Here is a 26,330-nt window from a genome sequence, read left to right as displayed (position 1 = left end):
TGCTCCAAACAAATGTCTGAAGGCATCTCAAGTTGGCAAGATAATCAGCTCTGACCACTTTATTTCCATTTCTGATTGCTTACTTTTTCCCATGAGAAAATCCTTTTGAATAACATATTTAACTTGTGTAAGGGAATGGAAGCTCCATTCCTGCAAAATGTGAAGGTTCCCTGGCTTGCTATTCTTGTTTCACGTTCACCACAACCTATTATAGATGTATGCATGTTTTTTTCCCTGGCAGGTTTCCACCAACAAATGGAGGCATCACTTTTGGTGCATCCTCTGGACTAAAAGGCTCCTGGCATCAGGGAAATAAAGCAAGATGGTACGTAGTGTCCCAGCCCTGGATGAAGTTGTGATAATTAGCTTTTGAAGCTTTAAAACTTGTCTTCCCCCGCCACTTCCCTTTATTTTTCTTGGCTTATTTTTCTTTCTCCTTTCTTTCTCCATCTTTAATGACTGGAAAATGACCTGGTGTAAGGGACCTTAAAGGAGGCTTTCTCTAAATGTCCAGCCTCAGTGCTCCCTGCTGCACTTTAAGTCCCTTTCTGTCATACACATGGTGCATCCCTTAGTGTATTTGAGTACTTGTTCAACCTGCAGAAAAGGTGACCATCTTTCCTAGAACTATAGTGACTCTTAGTCCAGTTGCTCACATAGCCTTCCGGGGTGTAGTGCAGCCGGACGGGAAGCAGGCAATGGGATGACACTGGGACTCTCTGCTCACCTTAGCGTGTAGTGAGGTCAGGGAAAGGGAAAGGAGAAGAAGAACTGTCATAATTCATTAGAATGGTAAATAGGATTTCTGTTTGCCAAGGCCAAGGGGATAATGTGTTTCTGCTGCATAAGGGTAAGTTCTGTGAGAACGTAGGACCCTCGCCATTGCTCCCAGGCTTCCACATTTTACCCCAGCATGCTCAGCAGGTTCCTGGAGAGACCAGTGCACGGTCATAAATGCAGCCCTGTCTTGAAAACACCAACCTCCAGTGCCTGGTGGAGTGTACCTGGCTGCATTGCAGGTATATGCACTTTATAGGGTGTCTGTAAGGCTGGGGTGAGATGGGGTTTCCACCAACTGTGCCAGCAGCGTTTGTGAGGGAACTATGCAGGGAGGTGGGGAACTGAGCCTGCAGCCTCCCTCTGTGCCGCAGAGCTGGGTGGCAGCTCTGGTGCGTGCGCATCTATGCAGCCTTATAAAATAAGCCTCTGCGTGCTGGGTGGCATCCACTGAGGTATCCGGTGGAATTGGAAACCAGCCTTGTGTGTGTATTGGTGATCAACTACAGCGTGTAGTCTGCTTTAGCTTTTGCTGTGACTGGGAGGTACTCTCTGCTGAAGGCTGTCTTCTGGCCTTCTCCAGAGAATGGTGTTGCTTATCTTGGTTTTGCAACCTCAGTGAATCTTTCACTGTCTTTTCCAAGTGATCTCTTAGGTGCACTGTGCTGGGATATGCGGGGTTTTCCAGTGCGATACACTGTCCTGCGTGTTGATTGTGCCTGTGCTGTCGCAGAAGCTTTTGATTAACGTATCGCCTGGCTTTTCCATAGATGCACGCCACGTATCTACTTCTTGAAGATGATATACTGAGAAAGAAAGATGCAAAATCAATTTGGGATATAAGATGTCCCAGGCTTATTGAGTTAGAGTGAATGTATTTATGTCTAATCCCATGAGTGTCAGGAGTTTTGTTTCTCTGCTTTGAATCTTCACCCCATATTGAAATTAAACTCTTGGCAATCAGCTGTGCCAAGAAATAAATAACTGACTGACATTCTCCCTTTAAACCTGTCCCAAGTGAAGTTTTGTGCATGGTTATTTTTGTTTCAGTTGCATCTGTGACTGGAACCAGTCCCTGCCAGCGGCATGGCTGAACAGCAGCCTGTGCTTTAGGGAGCCTTCCATCAGCTGTGTGGGACAAGCCCAAGCCAAGCAGGAACCACAGGGATGACAATAAGCACACGAAGGTTTCGCACGGATCAGCTTCTTGAGAATGCTGTGCACACTGTCAATCTCTGGGAAGTAATAAGTACATTAGGCCAAATCTTGCATGTTGCCTCTCTGCTAAAATGCCCTCGCCAATTCTGCAACAGGGACTAAGTGAGTGGGAGAACAGTCGCCTAGGAAGGAAATCTCTGGAAGCAGCTCTCAAGGCAGGCATGAGTGACGTTGCAGAAATGATGCCTCATTCAACAAAGCAGTTATTTCAAGGAGTTTTTTCTAAAGTCAGGGCAGGATTTATTTGTAATAACCTATGATTGATTACTGAACTGATGTATAAATAGTTGAAATAACCATGAAGGTTAACATGTTGAATGACTGGGCAGCACACCCCTAGTGAACGTGCTGTGATAACGGCATTCCTGGGGTGTGCAGTACTGGCAAGGGAGAGAGTGGGGGCTCCTGTTTTCAAGAACACAGCTTCTTGAAAATGGTTTTCCTTCTCATATGCCTTCCTTTTGGCCAAAAGTTCAGTATTTTTAACATTATTCTTTTAACATCCTTTTGATGCATCAGAACAAATAGAAAAAAACACTCTTCGCATGTCACAAAAAACCCCTCTCGAGTGCTCTTTCACTACATTTTGGAAAAGCACTGGGGAAATCCCTCCTCCGAGCACGGGGATGCTGCAGCTCAGCCCTGGGCACCAGCCTGCTTTGCAGGCAGCGTTGCTACCCTGCAGTGCCGCAATAGCTGTGTGCAATGGAGGTGGCACCAGCGGGCGGTGGAGGGCACTGAAAGTCTCCAGTCTCGGTCTTTCTCTCGTTGGTAACAAGCTCGTGAAAATGTTGTTGAGTGTTGTTTCTGCAGCCAACTGCCGGAGCAGGAAACAATTTCTGAATTAGAGCCAGGAATTGCTTGTAGAATACTCCGGTGGCCACCCCGTGACGGGCTTGCAGCACCTCGGGTGTGTTAATTCAGCACCTGGCAAGCTTCAGGCTCCTTACAAACCCCAAGGGGAATGGATAATCGTGCTGTCTTTCTCAGAGAGGAGCAGAGCGAAACACAAGAGGTGAAATGCTTTGATAATGACAGTCAGCTCCTGCCAGCGTTGCGCAGTCAGAAAGCGGTGGCTCCTGGAGGGCTGCCAGGCATTTCTCAGAGACAGGCAGGAGCCTGTGTGTGCCGTGCAGGGCATGTACAGTGAGCCTGCAGCATCCAGGAGCCTCCGGCGTGCCGGCCGGCAGACTGCGCGTAACCCGCGTCTGGAAGCCCCGTGGTGGTGCGGGCCAAGGAACTCCAAGGCAGCAGTGGGTGAAGCTGGCACGCAGGGCTTTGCTAGGCTGAATCCAGAATGGAGATAACACGTGAATCTTGCTGAGGACTATCTCTGCTTGGTGCTTGGCTGTGCTGTGAGGAGCTTGGGTTGGTGCTGCAGGGGGTATTTTTGTCTTGTGCTTGGCTTTGTGGGGTAGAGACGCCTTTAGCTCCTCTTCCCTTGAGGTACTGGTTGTAGTTCTCTCCCTTTCTGAAGCAAAGACTGGTGATAATGGTGTGTTACCATCACGGGTAGTCAGGGTTGATCCACAGCTGCAGTGGAGGCAAAACTGCATTTCGTTCCTTCCAGGAGGAGGGCAAAAGGCTCATTCAGGATCTGATGTTGCCTGCTGGAACAGGAATGGCTTCTCTGTGAGGCATCCCATCTTCCTAACTTTACTGCAGCCCACACAGTCTGCCCTCATAAACAGATAGGATTTAAGGACACCCGTATGTACGGCAGCCCTCAGTTTGTGGGCAGCTGACCAGCAGAGCTCGTCCAGGTTAGGCACTGGGAAAAGCTTTCTGAGTGGGAAACAGGGGGAGAAGCTGGACTGGATTGTGCAGGCATCAGGAAAGGCTTTGCTATTGGAGATTTTTAAGGACAAGTTGGATAAACCTTGCCCAGAAACGGTAGCCGATCCTGCCTTAGGACAGGGATTAAATTGGATGATTTATCACAGTCATTTCCACCCCCTTGTTCTGTTGGGTCTTTTTGCATTGCTGCTTTAGTCTGTAAATTCTTTTTAGATGTGTAAGTGCAGCACCTATGGTGGTGATGTCCTCTCCCAAGGGTGCTGGCAGCATAGACGTGTTACAACCTCCCTCTTCCCTGCTTATGAAAACATGTTAGCCTGTGCTGATGCGCTCTCCCATACAGAAGTGGTTTTTGGGAGATATAAGTAAGAAGTATGCGTAGGTATAGCACAGCAGGCAGGGCCTGGAAGGGTGTTTAAAACATTGTAGCCTATAGGTTCAGCCGCTTACATTATGGATCTGGCATTTTAAGTCATTAAAAACAAATGGCAATTCCTGCCCATGCTGGAATAAATAACTTTGGATAGAAAACTCTGTACAAAGAATAGACAGACTAAAAGTGATTTAGATTGTTATTGAACTCTCCTTATACCTTCTGGGAAAAACAAACCAAACCAAAAAAACCCAGCCTAGGGCATATGTAACCTGCGGACACAATGAAAAGCTGAATTAGCCTCACATATCCGGAAAGCACAACAAACCTGTGTGGTTTCACTTAAGTTTTCATTTATACTTGTCAAAACTCACAGTGCAATATGTTACATTTTCACCCTCAATTTCCACTGGAAATTGCTTTTAGAGTGACTCATTCTTATTTGTATTCTTTTTGTGGTTCCTGACATGTTCCACATTTCAGTAGCTCTTCATTTGAATACAGACAGCCTTAATCACTGGCATTTTTAGTTATCTTCTTTGAACTGTTAAAGTTAAGGGTTTGTAAGCCCTGAGAAGCCATACATCCAGCATCTCCAAGAGTGAGACCTGAAACTGAAGAATCATTTCACCTGAATAAGGTGAGTAGGATTTGACTTGAGATATCAGTGTGCTACAGCTGATCTTTGCCTTTCTCCTCTCTTCAAGATGTTTTTGTTGAACAATACTGCAGGGATTTGTGCTGCTGCTTCTTCAGAGCTCTGGTTTTTTTGTGTGAGCTGTTTAGCCTGATAAACTTTCCACACAGGACCATCCCTGGTTTTGTTACTATGTTATTTATATATAAAAATGCAGCACTGGAAACCTATCACTTCTGCCGCTAGACCTGTTCCAGTTGAGGTCCACATCCAAGAAGTCCCGATGTGGTCTGCTGCCGTGTACCTGCTCAGTAGGATGTCTGTGTGCATAAATGAGAACTGGGTCTATAAGGGACTTCAATGCAAATAAACTGAACTCTGCCCATTTTCAACCATCTTACAAAATTTAGAAACTTCTCCCAGATAAAAGAATTCAGCATGAGCTCTCTAGCCTGTCTTAGGACTGTGCATGAACTTTAAGCTCCCATAAATATAACAAAGTGTAGGTTTCCAGGAAAGGGAATCATTAATTTGAGGGGCTGATGTTCTTTGCTGCATCCCAGAGGACAGATCCAGCTGAGGATCCTTCCTTCACTATTGCCTGGAGAGGCTTTCTATTTGGCAACACCGGATCCTAAATCTGTGCTAGCTCTACAGTTGTCAGCAAACTATTCTCCTAACGCTGTCCTTTTCCAGATGTTCAAGAAGTAAAGCTGCATTTTACTCTTATTGTCAGCTGTTTGACAGTGCTGCTGCTTTTTAAATAAATACAAAAGTTAAGATCTTAAATCACTGATAAAGTATAAATACACTTTAAAACCACATTTGAATAGAGTCGCTGTTGCTCACCTGTCAGGGCTCTGTTGCTATTACTGGAGCTCAGATCACCCTTGGCTGAATGTTTCAGGGAGCTTTGATCCCCTTAATATTTGGGTGTTTTGGTATTGCTGGAAATGCAACTCTTCAGCTGGGATCTTGGGAGAGATGTCCCTCTCCCATGTGCTGCTTGTGGTGTGTCCACAAATACACTGCTGGTTTTACCATTGAATTGCCTGCCCTGTGTATCAGTGGAAGTTTTGCCATTGTTTTCAATAGAAAGAGGATCAAGCCTTTAACAGTTCAAGATTTTATGTGCTTTCCTTATTTTAGAGCATTTCAATTCACTCGTTGAACCCTAGGAAAAATGTATAATAAAACTGGTGAAAGAGGCCACCCATACTAGGCAACGTGTAGCCTTGCAGATTCTCCCAGATACACTTCTCTGCTCCTTGCAAATCCAGAAAGCACCCAGCTCTTTTGGTACCAAGTGACAGGTTTCTAATGATGAGCTGGGAGAGAATGCAGAGCTTTGCATATCCACAAACAAGCATTGCAGACACATTATACTGCAATGTATTTTGCCCTCTTTTGTTGTTGAGGGAAGAAAAGTGCCAGCTCAAACTTGTGCTTTAGAAACAGTGTTTCTGGTTTTCTGATGGTGAGTTTAACTTACACTGGTACTTGAGGCACAACTTAAATGATCCTTCTCTGAATCATCTTAACAAACTGGTTTCAATTCCAGTGAGGGTCTGTCTTAAAGTATCAGCTGCTTGGAGATGCATTTCAGTGTGGAGATGCCTTCCGGAAAACTTCCCGTCTAGCTGCAGGGTCCAGCAGAGGAGTCTGGAGTTAGCAGGGCCAAACCACCCTCAAGAGATGCCTCCGTCTTTCCCCTAACTATGAAGAAAGCAAAGAAAATCTCGTCCATGGAGTTGAGTGGGAGGAATCCAGGCTCCCACTTACAAACTGAGCAAGGGAATACATCTTCTCTTTCAGCTATCTGAAAATATTTTTTTCTGAACCCATATTTCTGAAATAACTACCATATTCCCTTCTGATTTGTGTTTTGCATCACATAGACCTCCGGAAAAATATTATCCGTATACAGATCTTATGACTTGCCAAACTTTATTTGTTCTTTCCTCTCATGTCACGAGGTGATATATAGATGTTCGATCTTCAGGTTTTCTTTACAGCATGAGCTTACTCCTTCTAATAGAACAACAGTCCCGAAATTAATATGAATTATATTTTAGACCGTATGTTTTATCTGGTCAGCAGAATAATGAAGCAGAAGGAATATGACAAGGAAGGCAGTTCTTGTTTACTGTACTTTTTCTAGCAGACTAATATAACTAGTACACAGTTAGGTTAGATGAGAGGGATGGGTTGGCTTTGCTTTCTTTTCTCTGTAATTATAGCTTGAACAGTGTCCTGAAAAATTATTCTCAAGCAGAAGGAATGCTGTAAAATGGCTGTGGCAAGTCACTTAGTCATGAGCCTCATTATCTGTATTGTGATCGTCTTTATTCATTTGCTTTCCTTACCACCCGTCTGCTCTCTGGCTGGTGATGGCTAATCCCTGCTCAGACTCCGACTGACTTCGACAAGACCTTGTTTTCACCTGCTTTTCCTAAAGGCACGGATACTCTGGCAAGCGCTAAGGTGACAGAGAGCAAGTACTGCAGCGCTGGGCTCCGCTGCCCTCTTAGCGGTGCTGAGCAGATCCTGGGGCAGGACCTGGCGAGCTGGAGCTTGCTGCACCCGTGGGCAAGCGTGGAGAGGAGATGCACGCTCCCACAGCCTGCCCGGTGCTGCCTGTTTGTGAAACCCTAAAGCAACGAAGGTGGCTCTGTCTGAGCACGACTGTGCAGGAGAAGGGAGGGAAGAGGCAACGTGTTTTAGCAACAGGATATTGAAACAAGCAATGCCGTGTCAGCGTGTGAAATCTAGCGATTCTGCTGCAGTGATTATAGGATCCGCTTTCATCAAAAAAAGGCTGGAAGGAAATTCAAAATCAGGCTTCATGCTGAGGCCACGGATTTAGGATCTCCCAGAGTCAGGAACCAGCCCGCAGTGTGGTGGGGGGGCCTGTGTGTCAGTGCTGGTTTCCAAACGAAGGGTGTGTTGGGGCAGCAGCTGTCTCTGCTGTATCGCTCATGTGCCACGTATAGTCAACCCGTTCTCGAGCTGGGCTGCTGGAAAAGAGCAGTCGGAGTACCAGGGGAGGTTTAATCATCTGTGACAAAAATGGGTATGGGAAGGTGAAAGAAATCAGAAAATGGGGATTTCCTTTACATTACTCCCAGTTAGCGGTTTTGGGCAAAGAAAGTGAAGGCAGCACCTTTACCTTCACGCTAGTGTAGCTGTATCAGTGTAGCATTATTTGTTTCCATTAACTTAGTAAAATTGTATAGAAATAACATTGTCCAGTCATTATTACCATTGAAAATTAATTAATATATGGGATCAATTTTCCAACTAACTGGATAAAATGGTATGCTATCTGCTGCAGATAGGACTGTAACTCAGATATTCAAAAGGTGGAGACTCTTCTGAGGATAGGTGACCTTGGGAAGGTTCAGCCTCACTTTTTACTCATGACTGCTTCATTCTTTGATCTGAATGAGCAGCTCAGACCTTGTGGAAATGAACTGTGTTTCCACTGAGTGTGTATATTTACAGTGCATTTCATGTATAAGAGCTCAAATCAACTGAAATGCTAAAAGTTTGTTTAAATCTTTCTTTCTTTTTTTTTTTTTTTTTTTTTTTTTTTTTAAAGGAGTCTAGATATACATGACTTCATGTTATGGGTTTTCATTTTGATCAGCTCCTGGTCTTTGTTGTATGTGTTTTGTACACCTCCATCCCTAAACTCATGCATGCAGCCACAAAAAAAACCCCAAACAAACCACAATTCTCAGGTGACAGTCACACACTGGAAAGAAGAGGTGATTGCTTTTAGAGGTATGTCTATCAAAAGCAACGTTGACTAGATTCCTTTTGATTAGATGGTTAAGTATCTTGAGAAGTAGCCCATGGTAAGAGACAGAAATGTATCGGAAGGGTGCTGATGCACATTTTATCTATCTGTTTTCTGGCTGTAGCTGCATGATGGGAATCAGGATTTCCCTGTTCTGAATTTCCTCTTTGCAGTGGCTAATGCAGAAGCGCTGATACTCTCGTTCACTTTTGGTTTGTTAATGGTTATCTCTTCATTTGTCTGTTAGTGAAAGTAGACAGGTGGGATTTTACCTATAGGCAGCCTATAGCTCACAGGACTGACATAATCATTTAGAAGAGAGTAGTGGAGTGAAATGGATGAGACTTTTGTTTAGACAGGATTCTGTTCCTAGCTCTGCCTAAAGTGACCCTGCTCAGCCTTTCTGAGCCTCCTGTATTTTATCTCTGACATGGGTGGATTGATAATTGCTACCCTCATAAAGTAGGAAGATGGAGCTGTGCTTAGTAATAAACTATCTGAAGTGTCAGTATTGTTAGGTGTAAGCAGGGGAAGAAGTAAAAGTAGGACTCCTGGGTCCCCTCCAAGCCTTTCCCTGGCTAGTGAGGCACTCTAGCAATCCCAGCTGCTCTTCCAGTAAGTGCTAGGGCTTGCTGGTTTTATTCAGTTGTTTTTATAAATGATGGAGGAGTGACAGCGGGTTCAAGAAACATGGGTAGGATGGGTAGGTAAAGTCTCTTTAGGACTGCTAAAAAAGCATATGAAAAGTGAGATGATTCTTTTTTCAGTGAGCGGATTGCACAGCAGTGCCACACCACCTCTCAAATCCTGTTGGACTCTTCTATTGCCAGAATCTGAATCCTTACTACAAACCCTAGAAAAAACAACAGGCTTTTTAAAGAATCATAGAATCATTTAGGTTGGAAAAGACCTTTAAGATCATCTCTTCCAGCCGTAAGGTATGCTATTAAAACAGTGTAGTTTTTACTGCCCTTATTTCTAGAAGTAGGTGCAGGTCAATGTAAAGGCTGAAACGTTTCCTAAAGTATGCACATGCTTTTGCATTCAGTCTGAAAAAGAAAACAAAATTAAACTGAGGCTGATTGATCAGGGTAAATATCAAAAAGTTAAGAAAAGGTTTTTTATTTGCTATCAATTTTGAAAAACCAGAATCTCCAACTCCATAATTGCTTCTTTTTGTTATCACAGATGGCATCTTCAGAATCTAGCCTGAACACAACGGGAATGTCAGCATGAAAGATTTTACTATTTCAGGTTTTTCTCAGTTTTGTTTCATCTAGAAACATTAATGGAGTTTAGATGTAATTTGGTGGAATCCCATGTATAAATATTTTCTGCTATCTGCATTTATCCTAAGCTTTAGTGTTCCTCATCAGCTTTAGCATGTAGAAGAAATTGTTTAAAAAAAAAATTTTTAGCTCCACTCAGATCAGCTCTTTTTATGTGCTTGCTTTGCACTTGATTGCACTGTGTTTATGTCCAGATTTTCTCAGTTCCTTTTGTATGGCAGTTTTCCCTGGTTTGGATGTGCCTTTCAAACCAAAAAAGGCAAAAAGAACATAGATTGAAGAGAGTTGAAGGTGTGATATTTAAACCTGATTAAATCTTACTCATTTGTGGTTGGAAAAGATTTCAGTGTAACAACTTTGTTAGGGTCTAGGGTAAGCAATCACTACAAAACGAGAAAAATGGAATTTAATCAGAGCAGATTAATGACGTGTATTAATGCAACCAAAATGTGTATATGTAACCTCAATACGCCACGTACAGGAAAGCTTACTTGGGATTTCATGTACTGCATTTTGAGCAAGAGCTTGAACGTCATTTCCCCTGCCCCGGTCTCCCATCTGATCATCACCCCAGCCCTAGGTCTTTAATATTTTGACACCTGCCGGGTCTCAGGTTGAACCCAGTTAATTAGGCCATATGTTGTTGTTTATTTCAATAAAAATACCAGATTACTTACAGAGAAATTAAGCAATCTTTTCAGCCTCTGAGCACAGCCTCATGGGACAGTCAAGGACAGCTGTAAAGTTCTTCTTTTTAAGAAGTTCTGGTTAATGTCAGCTGAGAAAGCTCTTGGTAAACAAATGAATAATTGATTGCTCAGCTTTCACATAGCTACTGCGTTTCTGGGCTCACATGACTCATTTGTGAACCATTCCTGTCGTCCTAATGCCATAACATTGGAGAAATGATGATTGTTTCTTGGAGGATTCTTCTGTGGACATAGTTGCCAAGACCAAAGCTGTAATGGTTTGTTATTATGACCTTTGTTATTCCATTAGGCTCAATAGCTTTAAAAAAAATGGTGTGTGCATACTTTAGGAAAGTTTTTACCCTTTACATTGACCTGACATCATAGTTTATGCTACAAAATGTATTAATGACAAAGTAGTGTTTTCATGTCAGGAGGACAAATTTTAACAACTATAATCTGCCCTTAGTCATCATAAATACAAATGTATTGGTAAAACAGACCTTGTTAACGCAGCCAAGACAAATGCTAGACCATATTTCAAACCAATTGAAGCACTAGTCTATACACTCCACGATTTTTTGTGTAGCTTCAAATACATTATTGTCAAACTGCTGTTAACATGCGTTTTCCAGTGGGTATTGTAGAACAGTAATGACCCATCAGATGCAAACAATCCAGGTCATTTTTCTCGATTACTTGAAGATGTGTAAATATCTTTGAGGATATGGACGGGCATAGGGAGCATTCAATTAATATTGTTTTGATGGTTTTTTAATACTTGAAAAATCAACAGTAAAAAGCCTTGTGAGTATGACAATACTTGCAAATTGCCTTGTACAGTAAACAGTTTAATTTGCAATAAATTCTGTGCAGTATAGTTAACTGAAGTACACCCTATTCAGTACCCCCTGCTAACTGCAGTGATGATATAAAGTAGGCTCGCTATTTTCAATAGCTCTAGTGCTTCAAAGCCAATAAGCTGTCCACAAGTGCTCATTTCTGGTTCTGCTACCATAAATTCATTAACTATATGCAAAAGGCAGGTTTGCTTTCTTCCTCGACTTACAGCCTTTCTTGGGCACACAGGTCTCTCAGGGGGCAGAATGAGACCCTGGAAAAAGCTATGAATCAGAAAGGCTACCTGCTTTCTTCCAGCTCCCGTTCGTGTTTTCTAGCTAGCGTTTGAAGAGCTCTTGTCATGTGGATAGACTTGCTCTGAGAGGTCCTGAGGAAATGTATAAGAAACTCTTGGTCTCTGTTTTTCCAGTGCATTTCTGGAGGGCAACTGCCTGTCACTGTACCGATCTACAGCGTGCTACCGACACAATTGAGTCTCTCCTCGTGAAGATTTTTGTGATGGGTTGTAAGGAATTCACGCAAAGAAAGGAAATAATGAACTTTAAAACTCTCTCATAGATTTGCAAGGAAGCACAATTGAGGCAAATCTGGACATTTGTGCGTGGGGTTGGAGCGAAGGGAAGTTTCTTCACTCTGTAGGAGATGTTGAGCTCACCGAAGAGACTTTTACAGGAGAAATGCACCAGGTCTCACTCCTGTTAATGAAGGTAGTGAAGAAATGTTTCTATCACTTAAAAGGACACTGCAGTAAGGCAAGTTTGAGAATAATTGTCCTATCCAGAATGTAAGCTGAGGAACAGCTATTTACTGCTACAAAAAGTCATGAGGAATTAATGTCGGGGAGCAAGAAGAAACTTAACTAAGCATCTCTCTGCAAGGAGAAAACATCCAGTGCATTTTGTTATGCCATGCAAATGGATAAGAGCATATTTAGAGACTTGGCTTTCTAGTTTTAGACCTAAAGCCTTGTGGAAAACAGTATGCGTCTTAGGAATCCTGGATGCAAAATTATCATGCTTCTGCTTGGTGCTGTTTAACTGCTGAATTAATCACGTACAATTGCTTAAGGCCCTGGAGGGAAGGATGTAATAAATCTTGGAAGTATTTGTTCTGGTTTATGGCTGGGAGAAGCTGCGTAACATTAAATCAGATGTTATAAACATTTGCGATGGCACATTTTCCTTACTGGGGGCATTGTGGCATGAGTCTTGAGAAACTAAAGAGGGTACGTCCTAGAGGCTGGATGCATTTCTTCTTCTTTTTTTATCATTGACGGCATTGCTTTGCGAGGCCTGGCGTTGGGGTGGGTTGCTCAGCCAGCCGCACGCTGTACGTCCCGCTCCGTCGGGTAGAGGGCAGTCGGAGACAGCAGACGGTGCGGGCAGCCCTGCTCCGGCTGAGCCCGCTGCCCGCTCCCCTGGCCTGCCTGCCCTGGCCGGGGGGTGGACGGTACCCCCCATCCCCAAGCAAACTGTCACCGAATTGGAGAGACAGAGAGCCATTCCTCCGGAGCTGGACAATCTGCTGATGGTACGTGGAGCTTCGCCTTTGTGTTGCACGTCTCTGCAGTTCCTGCTCCCAACGACCAGTTGCAAAAATTGTCCTGCCCGAAGTATGAGTTTAAAGTGGAGCTGCCTTGGGTTGTTTTCCTCGCTGCAGTGAGGGACTGTCCCAGCGCGCTGTGCCGAGCAGAACGCGTGCTGTTCTCATGCACGGCACGTCCTGCCCTCTGGGACCTCAGTCACTGGAAGCGGAGCGAGGAGGCAGATCCTTTTTCCCCAGAAAAGACACGTGCCTGCCATTCCAGCAAAGGGAGCTTTGTCTCCGGTTTAGGGGAAAATGTCCTGAGACAACTGTGGTGTCTTTTTCTCTTAATTTACTACTACCTGAACACGCTGGTTGCACCGTGCTTGCTCACGGCATGCTTTGCTCTGAGCCCTTCAAGGCTGCTTAGGACCTTTGGGAAGCGTAAATGGTGTCAACCTGGACGAGGGGCCAAGGCTGGACCCCTCTTATTCCAGGGAGCGAAGGGTGAGCTGAAGTGTCCAGGTTGAGCCCTGAAGGGCTAGCCCGGCTCCTTCTGCTCCAGCCACGGATGGGTGAGGAGCTGCTGCTGCTTCTGCCCTCTGTGCACCGGCCTCCCTCCGCAGGAGTCGCTTGCTGACTTGCTGGGTAAAGCAGACAGAAGGGCTGTGATTATTGCGCTGCCTCAGTAGTCCGCGGCCCTAGACCTGGTGCCAAGAGCTGCTGGTGGTTGGTGCTCCGAGTACCAAACCCCTGTGGTACAAGGTTGTCTTCTTGCTCAGATATTTGAGAGCGCTGGGTCATGGGAGGATGCAGCTGCTTGAATTGCTGGAAGGGGTCCCTTGTGAAATGGCTGCAGAAGCTGCATTGCAGAATTTGAGCTTTTATTGTTCCACTTGTTTAAAGGAAGGCAGAAGACGAAAGGCAACCAGGCTTTTGTGGTGGGGAAGAACATGGTGATCCCAGTATAAATCAGTGGGTTATCATAAGTCTGAGTCTGCAGCCAGCCTGAAACAAGAAGCGAGCAGCCCTGTTTACCTCAGGGCTATTTCAAAAATGTCAGTGCTGTCCCTTGGCTTACTGCTGAAAGGTGTAGCCGTAACTTCAAGCGTTTTGATATTTCGTGGCTACGTTGTTGGCCACAAGGTGGACGGTGGGCCGGGTGGCCAGGGACAAGTGTCTGCTGCCGAGGCTGAGCAGGTATTGTTCACTTGTCCCCTTGGACTGTAAAAGCCCAGCAGGGACCAGTGGGACCACCTTGCCTGTACCAATATCGAGCCTGGTCCCTGCGTTCCTGTGCGCGCTGGGCCATCTCACTCAGCTTCTATGGGCTCCCCAGACCTTCCCGGTAGGAACTGCACGGTCACGGGGCAGTATATCAACAGAGAAATCAGCCGTGCTTTAAAAACGCAGCTGAAAATATAAACGACGCGGGACAGAGGTGCATCTGGGGAAGGGGCTGGGGGCTCTTCTGCTTCTCGTCTTGCAGTGGTTGCAGCGTAAAGCACATCCCCAGAGCTGCACAGGGCGGGAGCTGCCTGCCGCAGCAGCCTTGCAAACACCCTGGCCCGCCGGCTGCTTCCCAGCTGGTGTTGGAAATCTCATTAGGAAAGTGCTCCAGCTGAGGGGCTTTTACTCATCAGAGTGATATTTTTGTCGTGTTTCCTATTGAGTTGGTGAGAGCGTGGCTCGCAAGCATCTGGATGTGCTTGGGCAGCGGAGGGACCTTCCCCTCTCTGGCAGCGGCGGTGCTGAAATGCCTCAGGGTTTGCCTATCATAGCCTCAAATCCAAACAAACAAATCCCTGGCTCTAGTGCCGGCTGTGCTGGGGATGCTGCCGGTGCCCGTGGGCACAGCCTCAGCCAGTGCCTCCGTCTCTCTGCTCCCCGGTGCCTGCCCTCCCCGTGCCAGCGCATCTGGGCTGCCGGGACCACGCGTGTGCGTCTCACGCGTGGTGCCTCGGACCTGACAGCTCAAAGCCGCGCAGGTTTTGTTTGCAGCAGCTGTAGAGAGCAGCAAGGCCACACCATAAAGTATAATCATTTTTTTATTAGAACAATTTCCTGGAGAGCTTTTTTTTTTTGGCCTTTTTTTTTTTCCCTCTTTTTCCTTCTGTAACATTGCTTTAGGTTTTAAGAGGGGAAGGAAAATAATAAATAGTCTACAGAAAATAGATTGGCGGGACCGTGTCGTATAACACTGGAACAAAGGGGCATTCAATGAAATTAGAAGGTGGCAAATTCAAAACAGATCAGAGGAAGTATTTTTATACGACATGTGTCCAGGCTGAGGAGCTCCCCACCGCAGGAGAAAGCAAAGGCCAGCAATGCAGCGGGTTTTGAAAAGGGCTAACGCTTGGATGGGCACTGTGAATGCTGAGACTTACTAAAGTCAAGAGAAGGCGCGTTGCATTAATTGGGTAGAAATACTAAGCTTTCAGGCAAAAGATGACCTCTGATTATGGCAGGCTAGGATCTGAAGTGGGACAGGTGACTTCAGCACTTGGTGAGACTCCAGGAGCAGATCAGAACATCCCGGGACAGACCAGTGGTGCGGAGAGGGTCGTGCAGGGAGCCTGCAGCAGCACCAGAATACGAGTACAGGTCCCCTGAGTGCCAGCCACAGGGCCAGCCTTCCTCTCGCAGCCAGGCTCTGGCTTTCAGAGGTGCTCTTCATGTGAACAAGGTGAGCAGGGTTTGGCCATGGACACTCTGGGCTTGCCTGTGGTGAGAAATTGTAATTGCGAGTGTCAAGAAACTTGTGTTTTATTCCTCTGCTTCAATGTTGTTATAAAAATAAATCTCTTTGGAGATATTCATAAAAGTTAATGGAAGTCTTGAATAGAGCTTTTTTTTTCCTCCTACCAACCTAATAAAATGTATTGCTTTTTCTCCCAAGTATTTTTATATTAGCAGGCGGTGGCTGCCGCTGGAGGAGAACCGTTCTAGTGCTATAAAATGACTCCAGATGGAGAACCTCTCGTCGGCCGCTGGCTTCAGGCTCAGGCAAAGCTGAAACGTAATGCTTGTCCCGATGGTCACCATCCTTGGCCAGGAAATACGGGAATGTGTTTGGCTCAGGGAACAGCAGCATTCTCCCCTTATGACATCTGATTTATTGTATGTCTGTTAAAACAATAGTTTTGGAATAATTTTTAGATTTGCTTTAAGAAAAGGAAGAAAATGAAGATGAATGAAATGGAACTGGTGCTCTGGGCTTGACAGGCGTAGCACAGAAATCAGTCCCCACAGACTTGGTGCTAAAAGTCACACTGAATGTCTGGATCCAGTGCTCCTGGCAGATCATTTTTCCATCTGCTTGGGAAAGTCACCACCGCTGTCTTCCAACAGCTGAGGTGGGGATGCAGCCAAAGCTTCCTCCTGGCAGGCTGAGCTGGCAAGGGATGTGGGTGCCCACCACCATCAGGACCAAATGCCGTCAAAAAAATGAAAAATATAAAACTTGGGCGGTGCCCACTGTGCGGGGAAGGAAAAGAAACCTTTTTCCCGCGTGCGGAGGGTACGTCACTGCTGCGGCGGCAGCGAGGCAAGGGGCTGAGCAAGCCCAGGGCTAGCTCAGCCCTGCTCAGGACATCTCTGCAGAGCATCTGGTGTCCAAACGTGCTGCTGGAGCACCAGGAGGGCATCCAGGCTGGAAAGACGATACCACCGCCAGGATATGCAGCAGCGGTAATGGAATAAGGATTTTCTGTGCCTTAGTGCTGAAATGCTTCAGGGTTTACCTGTCACGGTCTCAAATCCAAACAAAGAAAATCCTGGCTCTGGTGAGGCAGCGAACAGATGCTGCCTCTTGTTCCTTCTGCTCTGGAGGAGGCAGAGGAAGTTATCTATTAGCTGATCCAAGCTGAGGCATATAGTACAAAGGATCTTTGCGTCATCCCCCATTTTTACTCTTGCAGAAAAACCACCCTTTCTCGTCTAGCAGAGAATTTGTGCACATTGCGTGTTTTCTTTGGAAATGACTTGCACTACACTAAATTTTGATTCTGTCTTTTTCTGTAGTCTGCCGGGTTTTCTGCACTTTTCTAAGTGACCCGCACTTAAACAGCTTGTCCTGGCTGCTGTGCTATTGTTCTGCACACATGTGGTATCGCTGTTATTGCTGCCGGACTGTTTGTCTTTTGATTACGTGTGGCTTGAAGATTAAGCCTCAATGAGCCGGCACCGTTAGGTTTGCATGAGTTTTCCTCTCCTGCAGCAGCCCAGCCTGGCAGGTGACTTTGGCATTGTTGTGCTGTGTGGGGCTACGTACGCACATAGGAAGTTCACAGGGGAGATTTTCTAAGCTTTCCTTTCCTGGTGAGTGATCTGTAAACATGCTCTCAACGCCAAGCATTTGATTTTTCTGTTGTTCTCGTGGCAACATGCTGAGGATCAGCTGTGCGCCATGTTTTTTTCCCCCTTCAGAAAAATTGGAGATTTCAAGGAGGTGGATTGTAATCCATTGTTGGATACCAGTTCTGTCGGGTTTCCTTCTCCGCTGAAAACAGCCAACAGGAAAGTAATTACAGGAGCAGATGTGACTTGTGACGTAAATGTTACTTCTGGCCTTTTCTCCCCCCCCCCCCCGTTTTGTTTTTTTTTTTTTTTTAAGTAATCCGACGGGGTGATTCCAAAGCAACAGTCAACCGGTACGTGAGACACATGGGCCTGTGGCGGTCATTTCAAGCTTTTCCTTGACTCAGTCAGGTCCAGGGACAATTTGCAATAGCTTACAAGTCACTTTTTCAAATGAAATGAGCAAATAAGACAAATTTTTGGAGCAGCTTCAATATGTGAATCCTGTGTAACTGCCTGCTTGAATCCCACTGCTCTATCCGCTGACTTACTGATGTCTCTGCCCTGAGCGAGGTACTGGTGTTGCTTGTCATTCATTTGGAGTAATAAATCAGTAAGTATGTCGCATCTCATGTTTCTCTTAAAGACAAGTTAATTCCATACTCTAAAGTCTGGAAATAAAGATGGATTAAACTATTTTGGTCTTTTAAATCACCTCATTTTCAGGACGTCGTATAGTTTCTGCCGAATCAGATGCAGCTGTAACAAAGTGCTGGTAACCTTTCTAGATGCTCGCTTGCCCAGGTGTTCTGTAAGGATAAGCCCGGTGAGCTGTCCCCTTTGATCTTCCTCTGTGCCCTTGTTGATGCCAGCAGTCCAGCCAACCGCTGGCCCCTTGGCACAGCCCCTTCCCCGAGCGGTCTGGTGTCAGTGGGTCACCCCGCGGCTGTGGACAGTCCCCCCAGCCCGAGAGCTTGTGTCTCCCTGCACCACCAGCTGGATGTGTCCTTGAACTTCCCTGGTGCCAACACAGCAGCGTCTTGGTGTTGTCCTCGAGCTACGTGCCAGCCTTGGGGCTCAGAGAGCGGTAACCACAACTGCTGGAGCCCCAGGAGTCGGGCCCTGAGGATGCTCATCTCTAAACACAAGACTTCAATTCTTCCCAAACTCGCCTGGCAACGTCTGCCCAAAGCTCACGTGTCAGCTGGAAAACGGACGTGCAGGCTATTACCGACTGACGGACCGTCAGCCAGTGGCAGAGCCAGGAGTAAGGGCTCATGGGGGGGCTCGTATCGGTACGTGTCCCGGGGGGGGGGAGAGCACGCCTGCTGCTTGCCCCGCCGCTGCCCAGCGCCGCGGGGTCCCTCTCCCTGCCCGCAGCCCCCTGCAGCGACGGTAGAAATAGGAGTGGACATTATGCCCTCCCGTGAAGTAGGGTGCTCTGAAGCTTAATTTATTTCGTGCCCTTTGCTGGCAAAGGTTTTGCTTTCGTGTTCTGGAGGGGTGGCCGAAGAAAGGAGGTTGGCAGCTGCAGCTGGCAGGAGTGGCCACCGGCGCGCTGCAGCTCCGAGCAGCACCTGTTTATACGAGGGCTGACTTCGTGTCATGTTAAGTTATTCATACGCTCTTATTTCTGGCCAGAAAAACTTTCTTCCAAAATGTGCCCTGCCTCGTTAACAGTCCCCACCCAGGGACCTCCTTTGAACTTTGCCAAGCTTCCCAGCACCTCACTGCAGGGACTGGTTGGGGACACAATAGCTCCGGCGTGTTTATTTCATTTCACTTTTCCTCTCCGCTTGGCTGGCAGCCAGCAGAGATGTTCTTTGCAAAGATAATAGTTTCAGCTTAATCATTCACCTCTTATGTGGCTAAAAGGAGTTAAGGAGACTGGAAGTTTCTAAGAAAAATAAATGAACAGAACTCGTTCAAGGGGGCCTCTTTAAGGCTGTTTTATTTAAAAAAACAAAAAACAAAAACCAAAAAACAAACCAGCAGCAGCAAGCTGTTCCTGCACATCACCCATGCCCTATTTATTTTTTAAATGCATGTTTAAATTTGGAGGGACAGACATGAGTAGAAGGATTATGAAGCGTTTCTCTTTGGAAAGGGATTTGCAGCATATTTGGAGAGATGGCTCCAATGTGAAATTCTAGTCATGTTCATTTTGGGAGTTGTAGAGCTGCATCTGGACCTTGGGGGACTCGTTCCTAGGCCTGCATGTAGGTGATAGGCAAAAACTCACACATTTATTTGGTTTTGATTGGTTGGTTGGTTGTTTTTAAGGGGACTGTGATTCTTTCTGGTTCCTTTTGGAGTTGTTCATTTTGTCACACCCTAAAGGTCCGATGTTTCACAAAGTTGGAGGACCCCGTCCCTTAATGATGGATCCCATTGTGTTGTCTCTAGTTAAGCAGCCATGATCACCAACTTCTTTTGGAAATAAGGCCTTCATTTATAAGCCACAGGAAAAACATCTTCCTTCTACCTGGCCTGGCTGAGGGACAGTGATTAAAACCCATATCTTTCTCACTCACATGTCCCGTCTGTAGAGCTGTAGAGAAAATGCATGTCCTTGGGAACCGTTGATAAAAATGGAACGTTTCTCTTTCAACAACATTTAACATGGACACTTTCCAGTTTTACTGAAAACCTGACAAATTGGATGTTTTTGTTGAAGAAGCAAGAGAAATTCCTGCTCGCTTGTAGCTGAGGGTGGATTAAGACACCAGCAGTTAGCTTGAACCTGAGGAATGAGCTCCTAAATCATACGACTTCAGGGGAATCCAGACTTTCATTTAACCATCAAACCAAAAGCAACATTACGGTTGAGCCTAAATCATAGGAACGTGCCCTAGGGAGAAAGGAATGCCAGCTGGAAAGGCTGGAAGGACCCGGGGGCTCAGGGCAGGGAGCCCGGCCGCGGGGGCTGCTTTTCTCCCCGCTCAGGTTTCCCGGCTCCCTGGAGCGAGGTGGTGGGTGGCTTCTCCAGAGCATCTCCAAGAGGAGAAGTTGCTCCTGCCGTTACTGTCATTTCAGCCAGAGGTGGGAGAGGCAGAGCCTGCCACTGCAGAGCCACGGCAAGAGAGCAGCATGCGATCCACAGCAGGGATCTACTGTAACCCAGTCGAACTGGTAACGCGGACAGATCCCTCCTCCCCTGCTGTGTCTCTCTGTGTTTTTCCCTGCCTTTCAAAGCAGCTCCTTTCTGGAAAAGAGTGAAATACCTGAATCCGTTCCTCCCAGTTCATCGCCTCGGCTCCATCCTCCAAGCAAAGTGTCTGTGCGGGGCTCTGGGCTCTCCGGTGCGGTGCTGGCCTTTGCCCACACATGCGTATGTGTATGTGAACATATATGTACTTAGCACCCTCGCCCCGCAGGTTTGGAGGGTCTCTGCCTGATCCCACCTTTGGAAAGTGGGCTTTCTTGTGGCTACAGATTGAAGGACTCACTTAAATTTCCATTCAATAGTGGAAAAAGGAATAAAGTTGTAAACTGTCGTCACCTATTCAGAGAAATTCCTGCAGCGCAGACACCCATTTTCCAGCCTTTGATGACTAGGGGAAAAATTACCTTGCCAGGTGGAGTGTGATTTCTAGTTCTTCAGCAAACGAAGGGCTGAATTTAGCAAGTTTGGAGTGAGATAGAAGCAAAACATCCCTCCCTCTCCTCCCCCTTTTCTTCCTTCTCCCTCTGGGCAAGCAGCACCCTCCTCATTAGAGAACACATCTTCACAGACGTGTTAATTTTCGTAAGGCCAGGATGAGGCTTTGGGCTGGGTGCTTGTTTCCCTTCCCCCTCACCGAGCGCTCCAGTAACCACATATTACCCAAGCCGAGCACTTTCTGCATGACTCAGATATTTTTTTTTTCAAGAACTAGAATCCAATGGACGTTTTCCTAGCTGATACCACTGGGACTAGAAGGTCTTTTTTTTCCCACCAACCTTAAAAACATGCTGATATACTGCATTTTTTTTTCTTTTCAATATTTTGTTGTTATTATTATTAAAACAGCACCAAGTCCCACAGCACCAAAGGATGGGATCTCTCCTGCTCTTTTCTCCCTTCCTCATCAGCTAAGGAAAAAAAAAAGGGGGTAATTATCCATAAAAGAAAACACTGAAGGACACTTGGACCATCCCTGATGGCTGGGCTGAACTGGGGGCACTGGCGGTGCCGGATGGGGCCATGGTACAGGTCCCCATCAGCTGCAGCTGAACCACCCCCAACCTGGGGTGCAAATGTAAGAAGGGGGAACAGCCAAGGATTAGTGTCCCATCATCACTGCCATCCTAACGATGGGTCATGCTGGACACAACCTGCACTTTTCTTAGACCTGAAGCATCCGACTGAGGCTGGGCACATGTTGGCCGATGCCAGGTGAAGAGTGGAAAATGCCTTTAGTAAAGGCAAAGGTAGCGACTTGCAGTCCCTCTGGAATCCAGAGCCTTGGTTCCAAATACAAACAGAAGGACTGCGGGGACGATTAGGTTGAACAGCAAGGCAGCGAGCTCCCACCCAGAGGTGTCTGAAGCCACGGAGAGGGGTTTTGCAAGGGCTGGCACCAACTTCGGTTGCAACGTAAGGCAGCAGGTCCAACCTGCATGACCTCCCAGGGTGGAAACATAGCTCGCTGGTGGGTGTCTGGGGGGGTGCACGCTTGTGCCTGCGCGGCAGCAGGGATGGCCCAGCCCTGAGCTTCCCCTGAGACCACAGGCGACATGTGGAGCCAATGTGTGTTTTCTCATGTGAATCCTGACGAGTTCAAATGAACAGGTTTGGGGCCACGGTTCCCATCTGATGTTGACTGCTCGATGTGATTATTCAACCCTGAATTCCTTCAATTGACAGCCACGCTATTTCCAGTCTCTTAGTCAGCATATACCACTCCGCTTCCCAGTCTGATGAGACCTGGATTTTCCCACACTCCTCCTTAAATGGAAACACATTGTTCATCTTCATTTTATTTATTTATTTGGTACAAAAAAACAAGATACTGCTATAACTTTGAAGTGCTGGCTCTACAATGGTTGATTCCTTTTCGGAGCAATGGGTTTTCCTAAAAGCCACTCTCAGCAAGATCCTTATCAAACTTTCCTTGGCGGGAGACAATGAACATTTCACAGCATGAAGAGGAAAAAAATAAAAAGGTCGGTGAGAAGACAAATGCTCTATGTGAAGAGATAGCCAGGGTGCAGATGAGCTCCCCCAGCCTTGTAAACACAGATTATTTTCTGTCTAATCTACAGTTTCTGAACATTTCACTCATTGAGTCAGCTCCAGAGTTTATTGAGGGGTGAAAATGGGGACCTGAGCATCGTCCGGACACTTCCATCTGGGACCCGTAAACTTCACCCTGAGGTGTCCAAATACCAAGGGCCTCACTGCCTGCAGCTGCCAGGGGTGGCAATTAGGATGGGATCTGGGGGGACACACGTGCTTCTGCAAGCTGCCAGCGGTGACTTTCCACGACAGGTCACACTGGGACCAGTTTGTTTTCTACTGGGCTGCAAAACCAGTGGGTGACCGGTGTGGGGCATAGCGCTTTCCCGCGACTCGGGGCCGTGGGGAGAGAAAGAGGCCGAGGAAACCTCCTGGGGGAGCCTGGCTGCCAAACCTTGTAGAGAAAGGGCAACCGTCTTCTCCCACAGCCTGCCCCAAAACCTCTCCCGTGTCAGGCGGGTGCCAAAGGATGCTCTGAGCAGGGACAACCTGGGGTCAGCTTCAGACCTGACCTCTCCTAAAAATGCCAGCGCCACTGGATAGCTGAGCCGGCAGATGAGCAAGCATGGTAAAGGGTCATCCCCACCCAGGACCTGCCAATTTTGAACTGCACCCGCCAGCTCAGCTCCACGAGAGCCTCCACAGGGGCAGGCACTGGGGGTGGCCGATGCTTTGGGTCTCGGCAGAGGTTCGGGTGTTGGTTTTGCTGGGAGCAATCACTGCTTTGCTCTGGCTGAGTTGGAGCAGCTCCGTGCAGGCGGGTGGCAGCTTTGTGTGAAGGAAATGTGTTGGCTGGCGTCTGCTGTGGTTTTTTTTTTTCTTTTAGCCTAATTGTATTTTTAATTATTTGGCAGATGGTTTCAAGCCAAGGCTATGCAATCAGTCAATGTTTGTTGGTTAAAACAGAAGTAAACACTAGGTTATATAAACAAAGGAGTGCTCTGGTTTATTGCCCAGGGATAACACCAGCATTGTTGCGTGAATCCTCATCTGAAGGCTTTGAAGATTGCTTGCTCTATTTATTTTTCTAAAGATGGGTAACTTTGTTGTACTTGCTCGGCTTCTTACGAGCTTGAATAGACAAGAGGCAAAGTGCGGTAGAGGTGGGTCTGGCTCTGAAGGGGCCTGGAGAGAAAATGTGGTTTTGGATTCTGATCTCATCCAAAAAATGTCCTGCATTTCACTACCCTTAGATAGCTTACATGTTGGAAATGCCAAGGAACCGGAAACTTTCGCTCCAAAGTCAACTCTGCTTTCATTAATAATTACTTTAAGACGGCATTCAGAGAACAAAACAGTACTATATGGAGCAGAAAAAGACCTGTGGGGAATTCAGGGCTGAGCAAGAGTTCAGCCCACCATCCCCACTCTCACGCTGGATGTCAAGGATTAGCATCCTGAGATGCAGGCAAGGTGTTCGGGTGAGGTGACGGTGAAAGGCACGACGAAGGGGAGAAAGGAGAGCTGCTCTCCAAACGATAACAGCAACAGCAGAGCCCGGCCACTGCCGCGGGAAGGCGGGCGGTGGGACTGGCAGGCTCTGGCCCTGGGGCCGTGGAGGGGCTGAGCCTGGCTCAGAAGACCCCCGGCACCCACAGCGGCGAAGTCCAGGGAGCACACGTCCCCCTAATTTCTGCGGGTGGTAGAGATCTGTGCTCGACCCCATTTTACAGATGGGAAAACTGAGCCGCAGAGCGTGAAGATGCACATTTTATTGACAAATGTGGGACTTGACTTCTTCCTTTGGACCTGACCTGGTATCATCTCTCGCCTTCTTTTCCTGTCATAAAGTTGCTGCCTGTGCCTGTAATCTGCTTCTACAAATCCTGTAGATCATTACAAATAGTATTAGATTTAGCACTTCTGTACATAACGCACCAATCCTGGCAGTGCGTTTTGAAAGCACAACAGCAACAAGAAGCATATGTTCTGAGAGTCAAGTTAGTGGGATTTTTTTTTTTTCTGCCAAGGACAATAATTTTTTTCCCCTTTTTTTTTTTTTTTTTTTTCCAAAATAAACATCACGCTGGAATGTGCTGCAGCAAATGGCTTGGGCTCTATTATATTTCATGCAGCTTTCTAAACAATTTTCAACCCTGCTGGCCCGGTGTCAAACAGAAGGCAACCAACAATAGCAAAATCCCATTAAAGCTGAGAAGGTTCCTTCCTGAGGTGAACACGGCCAGAAATAGTAATCTTGGCTCTCTTTTCAATTTGGCATTGGGGACTAATAATGCCTGTTCTCCTAATGGAAATTATCTAATTTCATCCAAGTGCAGCTCCAGAGAGAGCTGGGCTGACGCACAAACAGTCAATATAACAACATTCTTCTTGAAGAGCTGAACAATGGGGCTTTGGTGGGACCATGATTAACAACGTCAAACTAAGAACAAACAGAAGGTGTAAAAATAGGCATCTGAGGAGTTGACACAACGGACTATTTTTCATCTGTAAGGCCAGAGGAGAATAGCTTGTTAAATTGCATGCTTGGAGCACTTCATCAGATGTTGTGTGGAAGGACAAAAAAAAAAAAAAAATCCATTTCCCATCTGGGTCTGAATGTACTAAGGAACTGCACATGCCTTATTAATATAAATCACGCTAGGAATATAATTCCCATTAGCATTAAAGAACCATTTTTCAATGAACTACTCTTGCACCAGGAACACCTAACGGGAAATAATGATGTTTGCTTCATTTGAAGAGAATAGTAAAATACAGTGTGGAGACGGCGAAGGGAGAGAACCCTTTCTTCTCTCCAGCACTATGGGTTTTCATGTGTCGTAAGATATCCCCTTCCCAGCCCGGCAGGGCCGTATCCAGCCACGGTGCAGAGACCCCCAGAGGTGGTAGGGAATGGGGATGGGGGCGAAGGGCTGCTCCAGAAAATTGAAGCATCGCTACGGCCCGGGGGGGGCCAAAGCGTTGCTGCCCTGTTTCCCACAGGCCCCCACGGCTGCCCGGGCTGGGCGAGGGAAGGGGTCCGGCCTCCCTCCACCCACCCTTGCTTCTTCCCTAGCGCAGCCTCACATTTGGAGAGCGCTGAGGGGACTTCAGACCACCTCCACCCCCTTACCCGCACCTTCCAACCTCACCCTGGAACTCCTTGTCGTTGACCTAAAAATAGCACTCCCCAAAACCAAATCCCAGCCCCGGCCATTATTTATCATGTCTTGAGAAAAAGCATCACACCCTACATTTCCCTTTAGTGCTCATGGTGCGCCCGGCACATTAAAAAGCAGAAGCATTGGAGGTAGATGAAACCGCTGCAGAGCTCATTAGCTCTGGTGCCTCGCCTGCTTTCCCCAAGGCTCTGGCTTTGGTATTTGCCCTGTAAGGAGCCACATGTGCCCAGGGCGAACGCTCACCCCGTGTTTGTGGAGGCACACGCTGGCTCCCGAACCCCAGCGTCACCTTGGTGTGACTCTGAGGGATTTATTCCCCTTGCCCGGCCTAAGCGCTGCAGCTCCCTTCTAGCTCTTAATGAATGGAAGGTCTAGCCTTGAAATGTTAGACAAAATTTCCACCTCTGGTTAAGCAGGTATGGGGTTTTTTTATTTTTACGAAATCTCGAGTAGCCATTTACTCGCTGTTATTTTTAGAGCGTGAGAGGGGAGCTCTGTGTTTTTATAAAATCCCTAGATGTGTGCTCGGGTGATGGGATTTTGTGCGGGACACGACACAGCTAACTTGCCTCTGTGTTGTGGCCGATGGCATCCAGGAATGACCCTGCTCCCCCTCACTCACCCCACAGGTCACCCCCTGTTCAGGGTCTGCCAAAATTGTGTCGTTTTCTTGTTCTCCTTCCTCCTAACAACAATAAAACTGATGAAACCTACGGAA

At 46.8% G+C, this 26,330-nt stretch overlaps 1 long non-coding RNA gene across 1 annotated transcript; it reads left to right on the top strand.

Annotated features, from left to right (window-relative positions):
* Positions 1–17,962, top strand: LOC138688556 (uncharacterized). The gene is made up of 2 exons (XR_011327417.1): positions 1–325; positions 15,867–17,962. It is a non-coding gene; the product is annotated as an uncharacterized lncRNA (long non-coding RNA).
* The last annotated feature ends 8,368 nt before the right edge of the window (positions 17,963–26,330 follow it).

The sequence above is a fragment of the Haliaeetus albicilla genome, chromosome 13, assembly GCF_947461875.1.
Source record: "Haliaeetus albicilla chromosome 13, bHalAlb1.1, whole genome shotgun sequence".
Taxonomy (NCBI): domain Eukaryota; kingdom Metazoa; phylum Chordata; class Aves; order Accipitriformes; family Accipitridae; genus Haliaeetus; species Haliaeetus albicilla.
This window is presented reverse-complemented; position numbering and strand designations above follow the sequence as displayed.